This window comes from Camelus ferus, chromosome 12, assembly GCF_009834535.1.
Source record: "Camelus ferus isolate YT-003-E chromosome 12, BCGSAC_Cfer_1.0, whole genome shotgun sequence".
NCBI classification, from domain to species: domain Eukaryota; kingdom Metazoa; phylum Chordata; class Mammalia; order Artiodactyla; family Camelidae; genus Camelus; species Camelus ferus.
Window position 1 is genome coordinate 39,250,928 of NC_045707.1, and position 18,194 is coordinate 39,269,121.

The following is an 18,194-nucleotide window of genomic DNA, read 5'->3' on the forward strand; positions in this document are numbered from 1 at the left end:
AGAAGAAGAATCAACTGGTAAGAGCTTAAAAAGCAATAAAAATCTCAAGAAATAAAAATAAAAGCCTGGCAGAACAGATTAAATAAAATATATAGTCAGCAAATATAATTTACATATTAAACAGAATCTTACCTGCTTGATCAAGTTTGAGTAAAAAATAAGGAACACACATGGACTTAAATAACTTCTTTACCTGGAAGATATTAAAAGACAGAAAGGAGAAAAGAATTATAACCAACAGCAGTCTCTTACCCACCTTTGTTACCTTCCTCCTCAAACAGCCTTCCTTAAATATTTTCTAGTTCATCTTTATGTAACCCACAAGATTTTCCCTGTTGATAGGATATTTAAAAGGGTATTTGAGGTCTGTTGATTCTATTCTGTTTTCAATGATTCACCTGTATGGCTTCAAAAAATATATTTTACATGTTTAGTGACTCAGTCTACCCTACTATAAAGTGGGTTTAATATTAACCATGTTTAAAAAGGTATTGGAATACTTAATATTTCCAAAACATTATGTGGCAACCCTGAGGAAAAAAAACACATCCCATAATAGTTAAAGTATTATTTATTTTTTGGCCAAGTAACTTTTAACCAACAAATCAGTTACAAAAGTCATATGAGCAAGACTATATAAATTCTAATTTTTATTTGCTTGTGTGTGGTTGGAGGGGAGTAATTAGGTTTGTTTGTTTGTTTGTTTGTTTATTTATTTATTGAGGGGGTACTGAGGATTGAATCCAGGACCTTGTGCATGCTTAGCACTCTACCACTCAGCTATATTCTTCCCTAGATTATATAAATTCTAATGGCAAAAACCCCAAAATTTTCTTTGAAAGATAAGAGTTATATTTGCCAAATTTATACCACTAAATAACTTTTAAACTACTAGTAAAAGAGAGTTTAAAATGACATTTACATACTAGATACTAACAGCCTGTCATTAACACTTTAGGCAAGTATAGAACCACATTCCTCCAACTTTTACAATAAAATGGAAAAGGCCAGTACTCTGGCCTGGCGTTTACAGACATCATCAATCAAGAGGATGTATTCTTGTACCAGTCTAATTTAACTACTAAAACTGTAGCTTCCCATTATACAGAAGTACACTGAGAGACGTCCGTCATTTCTATAGGACCAAATGTAACATTCTGATTAAAAGGAGACAACGAGTTCATTCACACAACCCCAGTGGCCTTCCTCTCATACTCCTGTGGACAGCACCTATTCCCCAGTCCAAATTCAGCTCCCCCTAGGAACATACATTTAAAAAGATAAGAATCCTTTTGAAGAATGGTGGGTGTGTAAAGAGGGACTTTAAAGAAAAGGCAAGGAAATCTATAGTTGGTGACTGCATGGACAAAAGTCAATTCACATTCCAATGCTCATTTTCTAAGAGTAAAAATTAAAATTTCATAATACAAAAGCATGGACTCTTAAGACTTCCTTATCTGCTAAGTTTTAGAAATAAATCACTTGCAGTTTGTTACTTAAAAAATAAGTTTTCTAGATTCAGGGAGTAAATCCTAAAAGTTGCTCCTAAACGTAAATTATAAAAATTTCAAAATTATCAAAATATGATAATATGTGAAATTATAGAAAATATACTCTCTAAATTCTAGAGGCTGCATGACCCCCACCTCAAGAAACTATTTTGTGGGTTATTTTAACTCTGATTAAACCTAAACATTTCTCCACAGTTTGAAATTGAAGATCTGTACTGAATATCAGGGGAGAGGGGTATAGCTCAAGGGTAGAGCACATGCTTAGTGTGCACAAGGTCCTGGGTTTGATCCCCAGTACCTCCTATTAAAAAATAAATAAATAAAAATAAACCTAATTGCCTCCCTCCCCGCCACAAAAAGAAAAGCAAAAACACAAAACAAAACAAAACAAACAAAAAACCACTCATGTACTGAATATTGCCAATTTCTAGCATATTCTTATTGATAAAAGCAGGGAATGGTAAACTTTGTCTGTAAAATAGACACACTATGGAGAAATGGTGGTGGATCTGGATATTGAGCAATGGATAAGCTGTAATGAGACATCATTTGCTAACTGTGTACTTCTGACTTCCCACTGAAACAAAAATCACACTTTCTGAAAAGGTAGGGTGGGTATCTTTGCTCTTTAAAACCCACTTGAAGCACAAACGGTAATACGTTATACAACAAGCAGAAAACTAACTTTATGTAGAAGTTAATTTCCTTGTGGGCATTTCCCAACTTGAAATAATGCAAATTGCATTACTCAACCCAGAGAGAAATATGACCAAGTACAAATATAAAGACAAAGTTTCTCCACTCTGATTTACTCACATTACAACCACAATCAAAACTGAAGGAAATAACCTGAGGAAATTCTACTTCAAGATAATTTTTTTAAAAGATGAATGTAAACAGCCAAGTCTTTAAGTTGTACCTGCACAGAAGAAAATCACTGTTTTTACCAGGAGAGGCACCTAACCATCCTTCATGGCCAAAGACATTGAAAATCAATTTCCATATTAATTGGCACAAATCTGAAAACAGTTTATATATTATATATTCTGAAAAGCTAAGGACTGGTATTTGTCAAGGTAAAATCAGGGGACATTTGTCCAGAAGACTTGGCATACCCAGAAATTATTCAGATAATGACATTAAAGAAAGTTGCCAGAATACTTAAATATTAAGTATGCAAATACCTACCACAAATTGGATAGGAAAACTCCATCATTCCCAGAGTACAGTTAATTAAGTAAAACTGCCAAAATAAATACATATATAAATAAATGACAAGGCTTTGCTTTTTCAGACACAGAGGAGAGCTGAGAAATGAGGAAGTTAGGGGGATTCAGGAATAAGATAGGAATGGAAGTAACGGACAGGTCAAAGAGATCTGCAGTTGCAGGGAACACACAATCTGACTTCCTGTCGCTAGCAGCAATCCTGCCCACAATAGCCCAGCCCATCACTGCAGAACTAGAGCAGAGTCAAGATCAGAATTTTCCAGTTCTTTACTAGTGTTTTAAAATATAAATAGAGTGACCAAACAGTGCCCAGCACAAAGCAAGCACTCAGTGGTGGCTATTATTAATACAAGCATACACTGTAGGCTCCCAAGTGATTTCATATAGACTTGAAATTATTTGGGCCTCATGAAATAGCTGTGTATTTAACAAGTATAGTAGGTAAGGCATTGCCATCCTTATTGTGTTGTTGAGGAAATTGAGACTTACAGGATGAGAACTGAGGTCTTTTCAGTCTAGGAGTTCCTTCTGCTGGACCACCGTGAGCATGGAGCTCTGAAGGGAGAGGTTGGACTAGAAAAAGTAACCACTTGTTAATAGGATTAACTATGCTTGGAATAAAGACAGATATTCGTTGATGGCCGTTTAGCTGAGCCTCAGAATTGATGGAAGGAAGATCACCATCCCAGGTTTTAAGTCCCGATAGGAAAATAGAAAGAGTAAATAGTTCTTTTATTTTACCAATACTTAAATAGCATTTACTACGTGCCAGGAATGTTCTATGGCTTTTATAAGTATTAACTAGTATAATACTCACAATGAATTTACAAGACAGGTACTATTTTTATCCACATTTTACAAATGAGGAAACTGAGGCACAACAGGTAAATAACTTAACCAAGGTCATATGTCTAATAAGTCACAGAACCAGGATCCAAACTCTGACTTCAGAGTTCAGGATCTTAACCATTGTTTGGTAACAGAAAAGATTAGGCAACCACGTAATTTCAGAACTAAAAGGATCTCAATCATCAGTTAGTCTGAGCCCTTCATTTTAAAGATTCAATAAACAAAGGAGAGGAACCCCAAAAGATAACCAGAACTAGATAATTAAGCCCCCAGAGGGCAAGAATCATACAACAGATTTCTAATGCCCAGCCCCCTTTTAAATTTTCTACCGCTTACTGCCCATACTAATCATTTAGAATTTAGCATGGGTTATTTTAGATCATTTTTCTTTTTAGACCTACGTTCTGCCTTCTCAATTGGAATAAACTCTCTAGGAATGAGACTTACTTGTGCCTCCTACATCTTTGCAGCCCTGCTCCTAATATGATGTCCCACACAAAAGGCATCAGGAAAGCGTTAATAGGGATGAAGCCTCAAGGGACAATGAAGCAGATGATGTTCAGGTAAGAAACAAAGATGAAAGGTTCAGCCTAACTTAAGTGTTTGGAAAAAAAGCACACACACACACGCAGAGTCAAAAAAGCCTGTCTCTGTATAATGCTTCCAGAATTTAAAACAAATAACTTCTGAATTCAACCTCTCTGAGAGCTGGAAAATAATTCAAGAGATAGACAAGCTGAGGGAAAACTAAACTTAATAAATTACCTGGACAGATGGCCAGCTACGTTTACTTAAGTCCAGTGTGTCTAGACCTAGAACTACCCTGAGTGTAATTTAAATCTAAACTTCGGTGACATTTAAATGCCCTCAACCTTCCTGTAAAGCACCTGATCAGGTTTGTCCTTCAACTCTCAACTTTATTCTGCGGTTAAATCTAAGTGGATTAAACCAATCCGCCTCTCCTATGGCTGTGATTACTGATCTTTTTCTAATAATCTAATATTATGAACCGAGTAGGAAGCACAGTTTATTCTTGGCCCATAATAAACCAGAACATAAAGATATAGGAGTACCTTAAAAACAGTCCCTTAGGAAATGTTCCCCCAGACATGCCTAAAAAAGCAGCAAATCACCTGTTTGGTAACTCTCCCACCCTAATCTTCCCTGGTTTTGTACACCTAAACACATCTAGCATTTTGCAAAAGTTCAAAAAAAGACTACTCGAGCAATATTTTGTTTTCAAATCAACAGTCCCCAGGTACTTTGAAGCAAGTTACACCTACACACACCCCGTCCTAAGGTGAAATCCAATTGTTTCCACCTCAGCTCAAAAGTCTGTCAAATTTCTATCAGTCAACAATTTATCACCACCCCTTAGGGTTAAAGCCTTACCTCAGGACAGCATTTGCACGTGGACTTACTGAAGACGACCACAGGGTGGCTGTCAACATAGGCCCGTAGCCAGGCTCTGGGGTCTGCAGTGGCCCTGCTGGTGGACCCTGAGGGGCCACTCACACCAGTGGCTGAGGTTTTTGGCAAAGTTTGACTAGAGAGATGATCCTTAGCTACAAGTAATAGAAGCAAAGATGGTAATTATCAGAAAGGAAAACATGATGATGCATTTTCTAATATTAGGTTCACTCTAAAGGCCTTATAATTTTAGCCTCCACAGCCAAAACTAAGGAATCTGAGGAAGGGCTCTTAACACAGATTATACATTATTTCTGTCATCTGACTGGAGACTTCTGGCAACTCATTCAGTATTCCCAACTCATTTTGCCACACTCAAAATGAGTTCTCAGGGGATCCTGACAAATGACAGCAAGAGTCTGAACCATCCCCGCAAGGAGGAGAATGAGACACAGGCTCTGGACTCTAAGAGCCACATTTTACCCCACCCCCACTCCTAGCCGTGGTTGACATGCAGGGGGGCCCCAAATCACACAACCCTGCTCGGAGACACAGGGGTAGACCACTCAAACCAAGGCCTACTCTTTTCTCTCCAGCTAATTCCTGGATGAGTAGACACGGGACCTTCAGGCCACAGATGTAGCAAATTTTCAAAAGAATACTTTCTTCAGAATCTCTGTTTCTTCCCCATGTTTTTGCTGTGGCCCAATATGGCACCATAACAAAACGTGATCCAGCTGAATGGTATGTTATCCCCACATGACAGCACCGTCATCCTGGGCATCATTGACAGCCAAAACCTCTCAGAGATTGCTACCTCCGGCTTGTAAATATTTTGAACTAGCTACCTTCTTCAGGGCCCACAAACAAACCAAGCTCAAGACTACCCTTATTACTTGCTCCACAAGTTGCTTCTTTTCATTTCTGCTTGTCTGAGATTTATCTAATCTTCTCCAATTGCTTTATCATCTTCATAGTTCATATTCATGTTTACTCAGGACTAGAAAGGGAGTGAAGACCTATGTGTATCATCTCATTTAATCCTTACAAGGATACCATTAGGTAGATACTGCTACCATCATTCCAATTTTGCAAATAAGGAAACAGACTCAGAGAGGTTAAGCACATCCCCAAGGTTGTGCAGCTTACAGTAAGTCATGGAGCTGGAATTCAAATCTAGGTTATAATTCTCTAGAACCCATACTTAAAAAAAAAAAACAGCTTTATTGATATATACCATAGAATGCACCAATTCAAAGTGTACAATTCATGGTTTTTAGTATATTCAGAGTTGTGCAGCCACCATCACTATCAATTTTAGAACATTTTCATCACCCCAAAAAGAAACCCTATACCCATTAAATGTCACTCCCCCAAAAAACCCTCTTCACCACCTTTAGGCAACCACTAATCTACTTTACGGAGTTAAACAATATGGTCTTTGTGACTGGCTTCTTTCACTTAGCATAATGTTTTCAGGGTTCATCTATGCTGTAGCTTGTGTCAGTGTTTTGTTTCTTTTTATTGCCAAGTAGTATTCCATTGCATGGATATATACAAAATTTTATTTATCCATGAGTTAATGGACATTTGGGCTGTTTCCACATTTTGGCCATAGTGAATAGATCTGGTGTGAACATCTGTGTACAGGTTTTTGTTTGAACTCCTGTTTTCAATTCTTCTGAGTAAATATCTGGGAGTAGAATTGTTGGGTAATGCTAAATCTTTTGAGGAATCACCAAACTGTTTTCTAAGGCAGCAAGACCATTTTGCATTCCCACCAGCAATGTATGAGGGCCCCCATTTCTCTACATCCACACCAATACTTACTATCTGTCTTTTTGATTCCAGCCATCCTAGTGGGTGTGAAGTTGTGTCTCACTGTAATTTTGATTTGCATTTCTCTGGTGGCTGATAAACTTGAGCAAATTTTCATGTGCTTACTGACTATTTGTATATATATCTTCTTTGAAGAAATGTCTGTTCAAATTATATTTCCACTTTATAATTGGGCTACTTGTCTTTTTATTGTTAAGTTTGTAAAATATCCACAAATCTGATATATGATTAGATATATGATTTGTGAATATTTTCTGCCATTCTGTAGGGTTTTTTTGTACTTTATTTCATAGTGTCCTCTGAAGCATAGAAGTTTTAAATTTTGACAAAGTCCAATTTATTAATTTTTTTCTTGTACTTTTGATGTAATACTTAAAAAGCCATTGTCTAAGCCAAAGTCACAAAGGTTTTACTCCTATAATTTTCCCTTAAGAGTTTTATAGTTTTCACTTTTACATTTAGTTCTATGATCCATTTTGAGTTCATCTTTGTGTATGGTGTGAGGAACACTTCCAGCTTCATTCTTTTGCATGTAGATAGTTTCCCAGCACCATCTGTTGAAAAGATTATTCTTTCCTTATTGAAATATTTTGGCACCTCTGTCAAAAATCAATTGATCATAAATGCAAGGGTAGAGCCTATGCTTTTAACCAGTATGCTATACTGTCACTGCACCCAGACTGATATTTAAACAAAATGCTAACAAAATCAGCTAATCCCAAGAAAAGTTAACAATGATTATCTCTACTAAGCTGGATTTTCAGCTTTCATCATATACTCATTTGCACTATGTGTTTTAAACCATGAATATGTACTATTCTCATAAAAAGGTTTTTAAAAGCTAGTTAATTATAAATTTTTAAAAATACTCCCTATTATATACTGTTAAGACAGGGTCAACAACTAAGAGGCTGTTTTTCAATATACCAGACATTCAAATATTACTAATACCTGATATATAGATAGACAGCTGAAAAGGGATATAGAAATCCCCTTATCTCTGAAATATGAAGAATGGGTACTTCTTAAATAAAAATTAAAATCCAGCCAATTAAAAGAGCGACTGGGCTTTGTACCTATTGCAAATTATTCCAGGCCAGACTATATAGTATCTGCCCTCCATAAGCTTGTAGACTTCTCAACACTTATTTGCATCAGAATCACCCAGGTTCCCTAGGTTTCATTCTTGACCTAGTGAATCAGAATCACAAGGCATAGGACCAAGCTTGTATGTTATGTATGTGTATGTATCTATGATGTGGAAACACACATATATATGCATATATTTTAAATCTTCACTGGTAATTCTAATGCATACTCCTAATTAAGAACTATGGGACTAAGACAACATGACACGACTACAACCCAACAAATTACACTTCGAAAACTTTTAATTAAACTCTGGTTTTCATTTTCTCTTTTGCTTATTTTAGAAGGCAACATGGAAATAAGGATTCTTACTAGTAACATCTCATAGAAAGAGAATCACAGAATGTCAGCAGGGGAAAGACATTTAGGGTCACGAGGCCCACCTACTCATTCTACTGATTAGGAAACTGAGGTCCAGACAAGTAATTAATAAGGGTTGGAGTCAGGGCCACCTGATTCCATAAGCCTCCTGATTCCATTATGCCTTACTGACTCCTTTGACTTCACGAGATGACTGACTCTGAAAGAAGGTGGCAATTCCTTACATAACATCTATGCTAAGGGCACCACCCTCCTATTAAGCGCAGATATTTGCCAGAACACAGAACACATTACTCAGGGCCATCACAAGGAAAAGATTATCTTCCGTAATCAAAAAGAGCTGCAATTTTACTGGGGAGAGACTAGTCACCAAAAATAAAAATAAAATAACCAAATAGATGGATAGATAAATAAATAAATAATAAAAGATAGCCTAACTAGTCAAAATCATCAGACTTTTTCCTTAAATTCTGCCTCTAACAAAAAAAGGCAGATAAAATTTAGTTAATAATTGTATCATTTATTTTCAAATTTCCTCCCTCAATTTTGAAACAAAATTTGAAGCAGCATTCAAAGAAATATATTAAGCAAATGTTGCAAGAACTGAACAAGATCAAGTAGTCAGAAAAACCCAGGTAAAACTGTAATTATAAGTTCCTTCTATTTTGCCCCAATTCTTCTGTGTAAGATCAATTCCTAATATTTGGATCCATGAAGTACCTACTGTCCACTTGTAAAAACTCAGACTAAAAGGTAATAATAAAATATGTCCCATACTTAAACATTTACAAGAATTATATTCATCAATAAAAGAGATTGGATAGCCCAGAAATAGACAAATATAGAATAATTTATGATAAAAGATCACAAAGCAATAAAGAGAGAATGCATTTTTTTAAATAGTGCAATAATGATGGCTTGATAATTTGAAAAAAAAGGTTTTTTTACTTATCTCTTACTATATAACAAAGCATGTTAAATGGAACTTTTACCAGATCTCTGAGGCAATAACTTCCTAAGCTTAGAAGTAAATGCAAAGGAAAAGAGCGACAGATTATACTGCAAAATAATAATAATAATAATAATGTTTTTAAAGGCAAGAGAGCACCCTTTAAAATATTTACATTAAACAAAGGAATAAAATAACAAAAAGAACTCAAGCAAATTGGTGAGAAAAACAGAAAGACCACAAATGATAAAATGAATAAAAATAGGAATTTTTTAATTCATTAGAAAGAAAAGAGTAAATCTAGAACAAAAAGGTCTATCCATTTTACTTTATTTCTTAATCAGAAATGCAGATTAAAGCAATGAAGTGTCACTTCTTACATATTAAAAATATAAATTCCCATTGCTGATAAATAAATGGACATTGAGGAGAGTCCATGGAGTAAGAGGTATATAAATAAGCTATTACTATTCTTTTGGAAAATAATTTGACAGTATGGATCAAAAAACCACTGAAGTGGCCATACCTTTTAACCCAGCATTCTAATGTGTGGGAATTTACCTTTAAGAAAATCTAAAATAATGAAAACATTATATTCACAAAAATGACCCCCACCTCCTAGTCTTTTTACAAAAGAAGTTTTCAGTAGTTTTTATTAATATAACTAGCATCTCTTGGTTAACAGAAAACTTCCAAATCCCTTTTCTTTACAAGTTCTATAACTTTAGGAATAATCGTGTTAACTTCCTGTAAAATCCAATGGAACAATCTAGGCCACTGACCTAACTAACACTCTCCACGCCCTGCCTCCGGAACATATGTATCACCTTTCTAGAGATGGAGAAATCTTTTCCCAGCTGCCTTTCTCCCTCCAAAGGTTGTATTACAAACAGATTTATCCTTCTCTCTAGCCAGTCTACCACTTTTCTGTCCCCAGTCCTCAATCCCCTCTTTTCACCTAATTATTCTCAACTGTTTAATTACAACATCATTAGTTATAGTAAAAAATTAGAAATAACAGATGTCCCATGTTAGAAGAATGGCTAAATTACAGCAGCTCTTTTGTTCTTCAATAATTCTAATGGCTACATACTATTCAAGATTCAAAACAATATGAAAATAGTTTGATATAAGGATAATTGAAAAGCAACAGAATACCAAATCCTATGTACTATAGTTTTACAATTACATGAAACTTTGCATCTAGGGATCCTGAAAAGGAGTCTGCAAAGAGGTCATATGTGTTGCACTGGCATAACAGCATTATGCATGGCTTTTCCTTTGTTCTATTTCTCAAACTTAAAAACTTTTTTTTTGGCAAAACATAATAACTGGTCACAAATTGCTACATATAATCCTCAAATGGATCTGGGAGCCAAAAAGTCTTAGGAGACAACTGAGTATTCTTTAATATGCACTTGTATTGGATGATATTATTGTATCACCATTAAGTCCACTGGTTTCATGTAGAAGAGCACTTGTTCTTAGGAGGCTCATCCTGAAATACTTAGTATAAAAGTCATGATCTCTGCAACTTATTCCATATGGTTCAGGAAAAAGAGAGAGAGTGTGTGTGCGTGTAGGGGGAGAGAGATTGGGAGAGACAGAGAAAAGAGGGAGGAAGGAAGGAAAATAAAACAACTGAAGTAAAATGTGAATCTTATAAAGGGAATATGGGTATTCATTATATTACTCTTTCAATATTTCTGTTGACTGGAATTGCTGGGTTAGTACCTTTTAAAACTTATCTATAGAAGAAGGGAGTGTATAGCTCAGTGGTAGAGTGCACTGCTTAGCATGCATGAGGTCCTGGGTTCAATCCCCAGTACCTCCAATAAAAAATAAATAAACCTAATTACTTCCCCTCCCCCAAAAAAAGAAATGGAAAAGGAAAAAGACAAATTAAAAAAACTATATAGAGAAAAAAATATATATATACACGTATAGATAAATGAATAATTTGCTGTACAACTGAAACTAACATTGCAAATCAACTACACTTTAATAAAAAAATTTTTTTTAAAGACTAAAAAACCCAACTTTTCTGTAGAGCCCATAATAGTATATTCCTGCTCAGATTTGTGGGGGAAGTCTGGCTTATTAGTCCCATCACCTTCAGTCAAGTCCCTGCCATGAGGCTGGCTTGCATTTGAAAAACTTAGGCAGTTGTAAGTCAGCCAACCCTGGGAACATCAATCTGTGGCTAAGAAGAATTCCTGGGACTAATTTCTTGATTTCTTTTGTTCAGGCAGAACTCCTACAACTTCTCTGATGCGACATAAACATCTCTAAAAATAGTTTCCCAGACAAGTGGCCCTCAAAAAAGTGGTAAACACATTTTTGGAGGTCCATAAGGTCAAAATAATTTTCATAATAATAAGATACAATGCCTTTTTCATTGTTGGGGTCCTTAATAATGCTTAAGAGTAAAGAGGTTCTGAAACCAAATTACTGAAAACTACCAACCTTGACATTTTAAAAAGTTTGAAAGAAAGAATATGTGAAAAGTGGGATTTCACAAGGCCCTAAAATTTTTATCTAGGATTGCAAAAAACAGTAAGCTCTTCTCTTAAATCTAAGTGAAATGAACACAAGTTGGCTTCTCTTTCAAAGCTCTCAAAACTTATTGGAACAGGGAAGTCCTTTAGTCTAGGCCTCTTTTTAAGAAATTCTTGTTGTTTTGTTGTGAGTTCTAATTCCAGCACGTTGTATTGAAGTGGCAAAGGCCTGTGTTTCTATTTGTGGTCATGGCAGCTAACAAAAACCCAGCAGATCATCATGAGAAGTGACTGATTAGACTTTTGAAAAGACCAGATCAAGGTCAAAAGGTTTACACCACTCAAAGGATGAGAGAAGTCACCTACGGACTCCAAAGCAGGGGAGCAAGGGGGAAGGCAAGGAGAAGTTCAGCAGAAGAAAGCAAAACGGCCAAGGTTAAACAGACTGGAGCTGCCACTTGTTACAACTTTAATTCTTCCCATTAATTAGCAGCATGATCACTTCAAATGTGATGGTAAAAACTTTATAGCCCTCCACTCTGCCTGCTGTCATCACTTTCGGGTTTGTAGGTTTGTCATGTGCATGTGTTTATTCTGTTGCCTGTGGTTAAAAGCATCTGGACAGCACGAGGACTGAAGGAATCAAGGATTTCAGCAGATCCCACAGTTCTTAACAAAATTTTTTATTCAGTTCAAGCACAAAGAGTCTTGCAGACACACCACCACTCTCAGATTTTTTAAAAATAAATTAATAATTTAAAATAGTGTTTTATTCAAACCACAAGAAACATGGAATATTGTTACACTCGGGTATAAAAAGACTCCATCAAATAATAAGTTATTTCATAAAAAAAAAAAAAAAAACCTAAGAGTGGGGAAGCTTAAATGGGGAAGCATATATGATCTATAAGGTGAAGAAGATGAGATAATTATATATGTTTTCTAAAGTCTGCAGGATGTGAGACATGCTAGAAAAATACAACACAAGTGTTTGTGGAAACCCAAGAAGACTAGAGACTCCTCAATGGGATGTGCTGATGAATCTCTGATGCTGAACATAATAAATACATTTTAGTTGTTTTTAGTACTATTTATTTTCCAAATCAGAATAAACTCTGGGATGGTTTTTTAGCTTTAAAAGAGGTTTTTAGGTCTCACAAAGAACTTCCCACATGAAGGACTAATTAGGGTAGAAGCAAGCTGCTATAAAAAGGCTTCCAGCATCCTGGTTTTAGCTTCTCTTGTGTCTCCTTCAGAAGAGTCTTATTGGAAGGTTAAAATTAAACCTGGGTTGTGGTGGGAGTCCTAGCCTACAAGGAATTTCTCATTTGCCTCACTCCCAATTGTGTTCTAATATGATTATATGCCAGGTCCAGGGTTCAGTGGCTATATGAGCCTGAGAATACATATTTTGAAAGGAAATATCTCTTCCCCAAAGGACTGGTTTATGATGGGGAAACTCCAGAAGTTCAAGTGTGTTGTTACGGGAAGCTCTCTTTGTGTGGGGGTGGGAGTAGGTTAGTCTTGGTTCACTGGCTCACTCAGCCCAAGGATTATCCTGTCAGGGTTAGGATTTACCACTGGGAACTTGGAAGGGTTACTTAAGGAGTAAATGGTAGAAGAAAGACAATCCAGCTTTCTTTCTCCTAGCTGTTGAATTTCATATTGATATTTTAAGAAAAGAAAATCATTTTAAAGATAATATTATAGAACTTTTTAAAAATCAGAAATATAAACACAAAAGACATTACATGAAAGAATAAAATTTAAAAGTTTCCCTTAGTATGTTATCTTTTAAAAATGACTTGAGAAATCAGGTTTTTCTCATCTATGATGGAATGTTTCCTTGGCTTAATAATGCCCTCTGGACTTCAATTTCTGTATTTATAATATAAGAGCTGGTCTAGATTCATGCAAAGTTTCTGCAAATATGTCTTTTCTGGACATAAAGCATATTCATGGAAGAAAGTGCAGCTGCTACCTTTGACTGTATAACATACCCACTATAAAACCTGAATTACAGTCATTAAAACATAAAAGGAAATCTAAGAAAATAACTAAACTGATCCCCACCCCCACACACACCTAAACACCACTTAAAAGCAAACTGAAAGTTCTCTCACCTACACCAGCCCATTAATTCTCATGATTTTACTAAACGTTTCAAATATCCATACAGAAAATATTTTACATTTCTCTTACTCTTTATATTACCTGAGTGTTAATAATAGCCGATAAATGGAATAATCATAGTACACTAAAATATTCAGCCAATATGACAACATTAGACTTTTAAAGAAACTATCTCAACCTTTCCAGTTCTCTCATAAAAGATTTAGAAATAAGAGATAAGACTGCATTGCATTTGAACAGATTTCTTTTAATCCCAGGGCTTAAGAGAAAACTATAGAAAGCAGGGGTACTTAAAAATCCCGCTGATTCAGAAACATTTGCACACGTACACACACACACATACACACAAGAACACCAGGAGAGAAATAATTAATAAAAGATACATTAACAATCTACACAGTCTTGTCCAGAAAATACAACAGGAGGGACCATTTTCCAACTCATTATATGAGATCAGGATTACCCTGATACCCAAACTAGACAAACATAGTACAAGAAAACAAAACTATAGACTGATATTCCTCATAAACAAATATGTAAAATTCTTCAACAAAATAAGGGCAAACTGAATCCAGCAATATATAAAAACAATACTAAATGAGGCTTATCCTGGGACTGCAAGGCTGGTTTAACATTCAAAAATCAATGTAATCTTCCATATTTACAGTCTCAAAAGAAAAACCACATGATCTATTGTGTGCCAACAAATTCAATACCCTACACAAAATGGATAAACTCCTAGAAAGACATGACTATCCAAACTGACTCTTGAAGAAATGAAAATCTCAATAGACCCATAACAAGTAAAGAGACTGAAATAGTAATCAAAACCTTCCTACAAAGAAAAGTCCAGGTTCAGATGCCTTCACTAGAATTCTACCAAACATCTACAGCAAAATTAACACCAATTCTTCACAAACTCTTCAAAAAATAGAAGAGGAGGAAACAGTTCCCAACTCATTTTATGAGATCACATGATACCAAAACCAGACAAGGACACCGCATGGAAAGAAAATCATTTGATTTTTGACAAGGGTGTCAAGGCAATTCAATGGGGAAAGAATAATCTTTTCAACAAATGAGATGCTGAGATATCCACATGCAGAAGAATGAAGTTGGACCTCTTTCCTCACACCATATACAAAGATTAACTCAAAATAGATCATAGAACTAAATGGAAGAACTAAAACTATAAAACTCTTAGGAAAAAGACAGGAGTAAATCTTTGTAACCTTGGATGGTTTCTTGGATATGACACCAAAAGCACAAGCAACAAAAGAATACAATAGATTAATTAGACTTCATCAATATTTAAAAGCTTTGTACTTCAAAGAATACCATCAAGTAAAGTTAAAACAATAACTTACAAGATGGGAGAAAATATTTGCAAATCACTTATGAGACTTGTATGCATAATATATTCTTAAAAATCTTTTACAATTCAACAATATAAAGACAAATAATCCAATTATTAAATGGGAAAAGTGTTTGAACAGGTATTTTTCCAAAGAAGATGCACAAATAGTCAATAATCACACAAAAAAGTCATTAGTCATTAAGGAAATGCAAATCAAAACCACAATGAGACACCACTTCACACCCACTAGGTTGGCTAAAATAAAAAAGACAGATAGTAACAATTGCTGGTGGGAATGTAAAATGGTGTGGACCTTCAGAAAACAGTTTGGAAGTTCCTCAAAAAGTTAAACATAATTATATGATCCAGTGGTTCTAATTCTAAGTACATAGCAAGAGAAAAGAAAATGTGCCCACATACATGCGTACACTTATGTCCATGGCAGTACTATACATAACAGCCAAAAAGTTGAAACAACCCAAATGTCCATCAACTGATGAATAAAATGCAATATATCCATACAATGGAATATTATTTAGCAATAAAAAGAAATGAAGTATTGGTACATACCACAGCATAGATAAACCTTGAAAACATGCTTAGTGAGAGAAATTAGTCACAAAAGACCACATATTGTATGATTTCATTTCTAAGAAATGCCCAGAATAGGCAAATCTATAGAAACAGAAAACTGATTAGTGGTTGCCAGGGTCTCTGGAGAAGAGGGAGTGCAGTGGGTATTTAATAGGAATGGGAATAGGGGTTTTATTTGGGGTAGTGAGAAGATTCTAAAATGGCATAGCAATGTTGGTTGCACACTTATCTGTACACTTTTAAATGGGACAATTTTATGGTATGTGTATTATATCTCAATTTTTAAAAAACCTGTACACAAATGTTTATAGCAGCTCTATCTATAATCACCAAAAAAGCAGAAACAATCCAAAAATCTTTTAATAAATGAAAGCTTAACTTATGGTACATTCTACAATGTAATACATGCAATGAATTGGTATAAACTACAGGTACAACAAATTGGATGACTCTCAAAGGTGTTATGCTCTGTGAAAGAAAGCAATCTCAAGGGTTCGTATTATGTGATTCCATGTATATGACATTCCTGAAAAGACAAAACTATACTGATGGAGAACAGATCCGTGGTTGCCAGAAGTTAGGATTAGGGGCAGGTTGTGACAACAAAGGGATAGCAAGAGGGAGTTTTTTGGGGAGTGATGGAACTGTAATATATCCTGTGGTACACGTGTGTTAAAACTTATAAAATTGACAACCACAATGTCAATTTTACTCATATTAATTAATCTTTTAAATAAAAATTTAAAAGATATCCCAAAAGATATACTCATTTACTGAGCAGTTGTTTTAAAATAAAAAACTGCAATGGAGAACTTACACATAGAAGAGGAACATGAATTTAAGGATCATTCCTTTCAGAGAATTGGTTCCAGAAGTGTACCTGAAGTTATGCAAATTCCTCTACTCGAATATTTTTCACATGCAATAAAGACAATATTTTGGATCTTAATGTATTTATTACTTTAAAGCAAGTTCTGTCCTGCTATCTCAGGAGTTGCTAACTTGCCCACATACAATGAAGTGAATGAATTAAAATCATAGTAGTTATTCAGGCATGTGTTCCAGGAGCCAAGACAGGAAAACAGACACATTTTAGATAACATATGTGAAATTATTCGTATATTGTGGAATCCTATAAAATGCTAGGTATTCTTATCTGGAGTTATTACATGTTCTGAGCATTTAGGGGCTTGGTGTTAAATTTTTCTGGGAGACAGATCCACAGAATTTTAGAGTTGGAAAGGATTTAATGTTTATCCATTCACTTTATTTTGCAAATGAGGAAACCAAGGCCCAAAAATGCTATGGAACTTGCTTCAAATCACACAGCTAGTTGATGGTAAAACAGGAGCTAGAACTTGTTTTCTTGACTCTGATTTTTTTTTTTTTCTTGGTGGGGGAGGTAATTAGGTTTATTTATTTACTTTTTTAGTGGAAGTACCAGGGATTGAACCCAGGACCTCATGCATGCTAGTCATGTGTTCTACACTGAGCTATATCCTCCCCACTGACTCATTCTCTTTCCACTCCCCCTCAAGTGACGTGTGGAGCCATAGTCCAAGTCACTAACCCTCAAATGTAACAGGGGTTCTCGGTTATGATGCCCCTGTATTGGGGGGATCAGTCTTAGAAGCTAAGTTGTTTTATATCAGGCTTTTCCGATTCAAGGTGAAGTTCCAGGGGCACAACTGATCTTGTGGACACAAGTGATGAAGGGACTCTACTCTGCTTTGTAGGCAGGGCCAGTGAGGCCCCAGCATTCAGCATTCACCACCTCAGCGGGACAATTTTAGCTGTATTCACGATTTCTATGGCTCGTTTTTAGTCTACTTGTCCCTAAATATAAGGTTAAACTGTCCTGAATATACTCCGTCTCACCTTCATTTCCAGGTAATGGTAATCCTCCAAAAAGCTTTACTTTAATTCAACTGCTTGTCTTCATGGGAACACAATGTTTTACGATCAAGTCTTATAAGCGGATGCAGGGGTGCAGGTTCTCATTAGGCTAAAAATGGCTAATCAATCTCAAGTGAGGCAGTAGAGCATCAGCTTCCTGGGGGAGAACCCTGGCTCCACTGCTTCCTAGTTATTTGCCCTTTACCTCTCTGTGCCCCATTTTCCTCGTTTGGTTGTTGCAATGATTAAATGAGTTAATACATGCAAAGCACCCAGCACAGTGCCTGGCTCACAATGAGCATTCATAAATACCACTACTTTTCATAAAAAGTCTCAGAAGTTATACATCACTCTAGAAAACAACCCCAGAAAGGCATGCTCACTCATATCCCCAGCACCCACAACAATGGCTAACATCTAGAAGATGGTTATAAGGGCTGAGTGAGTAGATGTAGCCTA

At 35.6% G+C, this 18,194-nt stretch overlaps 1 protein-coding gene across 1 annotated transcript in view; it reads right to left on the bottom strand.

The window, feature by feature from the left end:
- The window catches only part of TXNRD1 (thioredoxin reductase 1), a 73,359-nt gene extending 73,205 nt beyond the window's left edge, over window positions 1-154 (bottom strand). Inside the window, exon 1 of the mRNA XM_032493460.1 lies at window positions 133-154. The gene's annotated coding sequence lies outside the window, so the exon portion shown is untranslated. The remainder of the gene's footprint in view (window positions 1-132) is intronic.
- Between the last annotated feature and the right edge of the window lie 18,040 nt (window positions 155-18,194).